Source organism: Nesoenas mayeri, assembly GCF_963082525.1.
Source record: "Nesoenas mayeri genome assembly, chromosome: 7".
NCBI lineage: Eukaryota > Metazoa > Chordata > Aves > Columbiformes > Columbidae > Nesoenas > Nesoenas mayeri.
In genome coordinates, this window is record NC_137551.1 from 22,583,462 (window position 1) to 22,590,595 (window position 7,134).

Consider the following 7,134-nt stretch of genomic DNA (forward strand, 5'->3'; position numbering starts at 1 on the left):
GCCTTAAAATCTGGAACTTCTGGAATTGACAGTGATGCTATGAATGCTTTGTGTCTGAAATCAGTGTTCTCACATGCATCAGTTTCTATGCCGGGGTGCAAAGCAGAAGATTCTCATTTCTGTGATTCTTCTCTAAGAAGAAAAATAATTTTATGTAAGCATGGAGTGATGGATGGCTGTATTTATACTTCATTGCTGATGACATGAGCATGATTGCAGTCCTCTATGTGTTTTCATGCCAGGATTGAGCCTCAGAGTGGGAAGTCTTCAGCAGTTTATCTTGAATGCCAACCAGAGGGACCTTGACAGGCTTGAGAGGTGGGCCCATGCAAGCCACATGAAGTGCAACAAGTCCAAGTGCAAGCAAGGGTCCTGCACATGGGTCTGGGCAATCCCAAGCACAAATACAGGCTGGGTGATGAAGGGATTGAGAGCTGCCCTGACAAGAAGGACTTGGAGGTCTTGGTTGATGAGAAGTTCACCATGACTCAGGAATGTACACTTGCAGCAGAGAAAGCCAACTTTGTCCTGAACTTCAAAAGAAGCATGACCAGCCAGTTGAAGGTGATTCTGCTCCTCTACTCTGCTCTCGTGAGACCCCACCTGGAGTATTGCATCCAGCTGTGGGGCCCCCACCATAAGAAGGACATGGCCCTGTTGGAGCAAGTCTGGATGAGGGCCACAAAGATTATCAGAGGGCTGGAGCACCTTTCCTATGAAGACAGGCTGAGAGAGTTGGGGTTTTTCAGCCTGGAGAAGAGAAGGCTCTGGGCACATCTTCTAGCAGCCTTTGAGTACCTAAAGAGGACCTTCAGGAAAGCTGGAGATGGACTTTTTACAAGGGCATGTAGTGACAGGACGAAGGGTGATGGCTTTAAACTGAAAGAGGGTAGATTTAGGTTAGATATAAGGATGAAATTCTTCACTATGAGGTTGGTGAGGCACTGGAACAGGCTGCCCAGAGGAGCTGTGGATGCCCCATGCCTGGAGGTGTTCAAGGCCAGATTGCAGGGGGCTTTGAGCAACCTGGTCTAGTGGAAGGTGTCCCTGCCCATGGCAGGGGGTTTGGAACCAGGTGATCTTTAAGGTCCCTTCCAACCCAAACCATTCTATGCATCTGTGAATAGGTTTCTGGCATCAGTAGGTCAAGGAAAAGAGCTGTCTACATTGCTGTGAGCTTGTAACAAAAGCATAAATGTCAAAGAGCAAATAAGATCTCGAAAATTGTGTCTGTGACACAAGAGGGCTCAAACAAAATCTTATGATTTATATTTCTTGTTAAGGAGTGATTAGTTTGTGATTTTGTTTTAGGTAAGAAGAGGGAGGAAATTTTAATACTGCAACCCTAGAGAGGTGCCTCCCCATGCAAAGCAGAAGGCTCTGTCCTGTATTCCTTTAGTGAAGCAAGTCTGGTTGTAGTAAATGAAGCTACTTACATAAATTTTGCAAACTCACTAGCAGGACCTCTATACGAAAATGCGCTGCTGGGGAGATTGCCAGGGCCTGCTGTTTGACTGACAGTCTCTGGGATGAAAAGCTGATAGACGGTTAAGGGAACAGAGCCTGCAGAGTCAGCTGACTGCTGGTTGAGACATGCTCCTCGTCTTGGGTTCAGGCACTTGGAGTTATTGATAAAATAGCCTTTTCCCTCTTGTTATCCTCTTCATCTGAAAGAGTGTTACCGTTGCTGTGTGAAGTGTGTCCATCTCCAAGAGCAGTGACTCAGCGGCACATGGCACAGCTGTGACTCCAGAACAGGACTTTTCAGCTGGTCCCCAGGAACTGGAGCTGTCTGGTGAGTAGCTATGTGTATCTGGCTGGCAGGACTGGCATGACTTGTCTCTCAGAGTGGGACAGAGGGAGGCTGTCAGAAGAAAGGGGTGCAGCAGCAGAGGTTGGCAAGATCCACCTGAGCACCCTGTGGGATGGATGGATGGATGAATGGATGGATGACAAGAAAATCAAGCAAAAATATCTCATTATAGAACAAGAACTGAACAGAGGAAAAGTTCATTCATGTTGGCTAAACAGAGAGAGGGGGAAACACAATTCAGAAGGGAGGCAGAGGAGGCTTTTAAAAAAAAAAAAAAGTTAAAAAGTCATTAAAGTCATTAGAGTTCTGGGTAAAGGAAAAAAGGGAGTAAGTTCAGGGTGTTATGCAGGGTAGAATAATTGAAAATGTAATATTGGTCAGACAGGGTCAAATGATGGCAAGCTTTAAGAATACTATTTATTTTAAAGTATATTCTAGGGAAAAGGCAAAATTGGGGGCAGAGGAGCCAAAAGCTGCAAAAAAAGAGGAGATCTTGCTCTAGAGTGTTAAGGAGCTGAATGAAATTGTCTCAAAAGCTTTAATATCAGAGGAGGGTTTGAAATAACTGAATAAAACAAACAGGAGGCTGCACAGAGCAGATGGGGGAGATCACCACTCAGGGTGTGCTCATAAAATCCTGAAGCTTCAAGCAATCAGGCTTGCAATTCCTAACATGTTAAGACTTCACCAAAATTAACCTCCCACTCATTTTTGCTGGGTTCTCTAGTTTGCTCTGGTGCTTTCTGTTTCAAAGGCCACCTGCAAACAAGGCAGACCAGGCAGGCATAGAAGAATTGATCACTATTAGAGCCATAGGTTCTGGTGCTGGGGTCAGCAGGTTCCTTTGTCAAGGGTAACAGTTATCCTTGTGATTGGGAGAGAATAGGAAATGTCTTGGGCTGATGACTTGATCCCAACTGAGACAATGCAGCTGTCTTAGAGAGTGTATGCAGTATTTCATATGTGCTTTAACCCTGACCATCCCAAATTAATTAAAAATGTACCATTGTTCCCTTCCCATGGATAGACTGAGGTCTCTCTGGAGTCTGCCTTGCTGCTTGTCTTGCTCTTACGCTTAGCTTCTTGCTCTTTAAAGTACTGCATTAAAAGAGGACTGATTCTGATCATGGAATTAGCTAAACTAGTGTTTCTCATGCCAGCAAGATGACAGTTAATTTCATCCCAAAATTGTGCTTTCAGGACCATGCTACATTCGTGGCCACACCTAAGCAGTTGGTGCACTCCAGAGAAATCAGATGAAAATTAAACCACTGAGCAGCTTTCTTGCAGCCCTGGACCAAATTAAGCTGTGGTAGAAGTTAGAGGTATTATTTCAGGGTTGAATTTTGACCTGCCTGACTTAGGATTGATATTGTACAAACCTCTGTCAATACTCAACCCTTGCTGCTGTGGCCTGGGACTTTTGCACCAGTCTTCAGTCTTCCACTGCAATTCTAGCTTTGCAGTTCTCAAATTTCTGCAGTACCAAATGATACCAACAGAGTAGCCAATAATGCAACTGTATTCCTTGTGTGTGACTTACCTGTCCCATTCCTCTGCTCTCCCCTCCTCCTTAGCAGCGCTACCTGTGCAACCTCCCAGCACTGACTGGGAGTGGGGAAGGCTGGAAGCAGGCTGCCTTCTCTCTGTCTCCCTCCTTTTTCCCCTTTTCTTGCGAAGTGCCAGAGTAGTACGTTCACAGAGGCAGAGACTCACAGCCCCTTGCAATCTGGATGATCCTTTGCACTACACATATAAAGTTATTGTAATAGGGGTTGATATAATAACTCCATTTGGGGTTTGTGAGCGATTCAACTGGTGTCAGAATTGCCACTGCCTGGATGGCAAAGACAGGCTATGTGAGCTTTGCAATCCTGGAGTTAATTTCTGGACCCTTTGAGCTGGGACAGAGGCAGGTCTATGAACAAGGACCTTTTTCTTTCCATTCTGATGGAGCAATACACAATTAGCACCCATATGTTCTCAGCTATTAAACTCATGCCCCTTAGATTACTTATGTAGCTTGGAAATTCCTATAGGCTCTACTGATACCTTCTGTCATTTGTTAATTGCCATGTTGTCTCATTCCTCCCCATTCCAAGTCCTTTATTAGCATATTTCAAAAGAACCATCTGCCCACCCAAATTGCCTGTAGCCTCAGGAGGGCTATAAGATGTTACATCATCACAGATCAACCTTGTTTTTCACTGGCATTGCAAGGAGATAGAGAGGGACAACAGCTGACTTCTGCTGTGAGTTTCCATGTAGTAAATCTGAGTGATGCTTAGGACGATGACAGTTGTGAATAATAAGCTGTAAAATCCATGGCAGAGTAGATGTGCTCCTTGAAGGGGCCTATCCTAGTCCCTCACTAACACTCAGCTCAGAAATAGCAGTCACTCCTGTTTTTAAGGACCCGGTTTCCCAGCTCCTTGCTTCTGAGTGCACAGATTCCATCACTGCCTTGTGAAACCATCTTCAAGTGAGGAGAGTGAGATGCAGAAGGGCTTGAGTGTGGAGATGATGGAGGGAATGGTTCCTTACTCTCCAGGTAAGTGGCCTGGGGAGAAATAAGCCCAGGCTTGCTGCCTGCATGGGGTCTGTGACTGGATGGGACTGCCTAGTCTTGCAAGCAGGCGTGAGAAACCAGCACTGGGTCTCAGCAGCTGCACACAAAAGGACTGCCAGGCACGAACGCAGTTAGTGATGGCAATCAGAGATCAATTATTCTGACACCTTTTGCATTTTTCACACCGGCAAAGGAGGTGATATTTCACACCACATAACAGCAGACCTGTCTTAAAATAGAATACAAAATAGGAGAAAAAAAAAAAAGAAAAAAAAAAAAGAAGTAGTGGGGTGTGTTTGTTTTATTCTGTTTTTCACACCGGCAAAAGAGGGAACATTGCGCTCATGACCGCGGCCCCGCCTTCCCCCGCGGCTGCCCCCGCTCACACCCGCCCGCGCTCGCTGCCGCCGGGCCCAGCAGGGGGCGCCCTCACTTCTCGCATGTCCCGTTTCTGGTTTAATGCCAGGAGAAGAGATCAGACCTCGGGGCCGGGATCCTGCAACTGCTGCGGGTGTGCCAGGCGACAGCTGGCAAGCTTGCACTTACGGGTGTTGTTTGAAAAGCAGTAGCACACTTAGAAATTCATGCTGAGCAGTTCAGTAGAGCCAAATGATTCTTTTTTTATGCTTATATGTAAACACCTACCCCAAATGTGGGAGAACCTTTAAATTGCAGTCACAGTCTAGGAAATGGTTGAGTCTCTATTTGTACAGTAGAGATGTAGGAGACCTTCCCTGACTTGTCTGGGTGAGCATAGCCCAGTAGCATGGCACTTCTGTGAAAGAAGAACAGGACCGTTGCAGAGCACTGCAGGCTGTCGCCGTTGCTGTGTGGCCACCACTGGCCACATTGTGGAAGTAAGACAGGCCACAGCGCATCTTGGGTAGCTGCAATTTTAGAAGCTGAAGGAGAGACTCAGTAGGCATATCTTGTGGTGTTGCCCAGCAGCCCAAAATGCAGCAGCCATGCTGGAGAGACGCATGAGGCACTTTGCAACTGGATTTACCAGAACAGAAACAGGCAGAGCCAGTGGTAACTTCCGACTGTTGACTTTAATCAGTCTTATTCTGTATTTCAAGGCCAGTGATTGATAGTGCTCACCCATCTTCACATGCGAGGAGACAAACTATGTGTAGTGAGTGCCTTGTACTGGAAGCACTACCAGAGTACAACTGGACTGGTTACTATATAAGGTGATGTGAGCTCAGCACCTGAAGTGCAAGTGTACCATGAGTAAAGCTCTTCTGAAGTGGTTTTCTTTTACCTTGCCCTGTGTACCTGTCACTAGAAATTCACAAGAGCACAGAGACCAGCCAGGCAAACCACCCAACAGCAAGGAAACCTGCAGCTTGCTCTGATCACAGAGCAATGGTGGAAGGACACTGGGATCTGCAAAAGCTGACTCCTTTCAGCACAGTATCGTTCAGCTGCTGCTGGCAGCAGCAAGAAGGAAGATCAGTGAGGTAACAGGGTTGATAGCATGTGGTGTTTGTTTACCTGGTGATAATGTAGGAGAACAGCATTAGTGGTCTTGATGCTTAAGTGCCAAATGTGCAGTGTCACTGCTATGGGGTTATTTTCTCCAAGGTGGGTTGGACTGTGGAAGAAGCGCAGCCAGCTCTTCTGTTGTTTTAATAATAGCATCTTAATTATGTCAAATATTTGGTGTTTGGTATTCTCAGAGTAAGGACTGTGAAATTGTGGGATTTTTAGAGTACTTAGTGGAAATGGAGGGTTGGTTGTCTGTGTACAGCTCCAATGTGTAGATATGCTGGAAGTTAGTGTTACACACGGTTGTGCAAAGACAACAGGGTGTTTGAGAGGCTTAGAGGAATGCAGGGAATAAAGCATGCCAGCAACAGTGGGGGTCTAGACATGAGAAAAGAGTGAGTTGTACATGGATTTGCAGATCTGGTGTATATAATGACGGTAGCATGGTGTGAGTATAGAGTGAGTAACAGGACAATAAAAAGAATGGGATATGAGGTGTACATGTGGGGTAGATCATGATAGTGTGTGGAGTCAATGCGGTACACATGTAAGGTTTGGGCACAGAAGAGAGTGTGCAAGCCTGCAAACTGGAGTGATTAGGAGGTGAGGTTACACACTGCCGAGCAGTTTAAGCGTGCGCATCTGAAATCCTGAAAATGTAGAGACGGTGAGGCGCTTGGAGCTGTGCAAGGGTGAGCTGTCCAAGGCTGTGCACAGCTGTGCCTGGCAGGAGCAGGATTGCTCTGCAGAGCAGTGTGGTCTGAGCGCTATGTTGGACTGTGCAACAACAGTGGAAGGATATCAAGAGGAAAGTGCTGTGTGCAGATATGTGCAAAGAGTGCTGGAGAGAAGCTGGGGCAGAGTGGGATGGCAGGTGCACTGTGGGGGCTGTGTGCAGAGTGTGAGACACAGGTGCAGTGCAAGGTGGCTGTGCCAGGACAGCAGTGCAGTGCAGGACAGTTGTGCCAGTACAAGGGTGCAGTGCAGGGTAGCTGTGCCGGGACAGGAGTGCAGTGTGGGGCACGGGCAGCTGTGCAGCACAGGCTGCCTGGGGCTGCCGGGAGGGCTGTGCAGGGTACCGGGTTAGGAGTGCCGGCCACTGGGAAGGGGTGGGCAGAGCCGAGCCGTGCTGTGCAGTGGCGGAGGAGGAGGAGGCGGCGGCGCTGACAAGGATCCGGGCTGGGACAGGAGCGCGGTTCAGCAGTGCCCAGTAGGGTCGGTGGGGCCGTGCAGAGCTGAGCTAAGCCGCGCTGGTGGGACC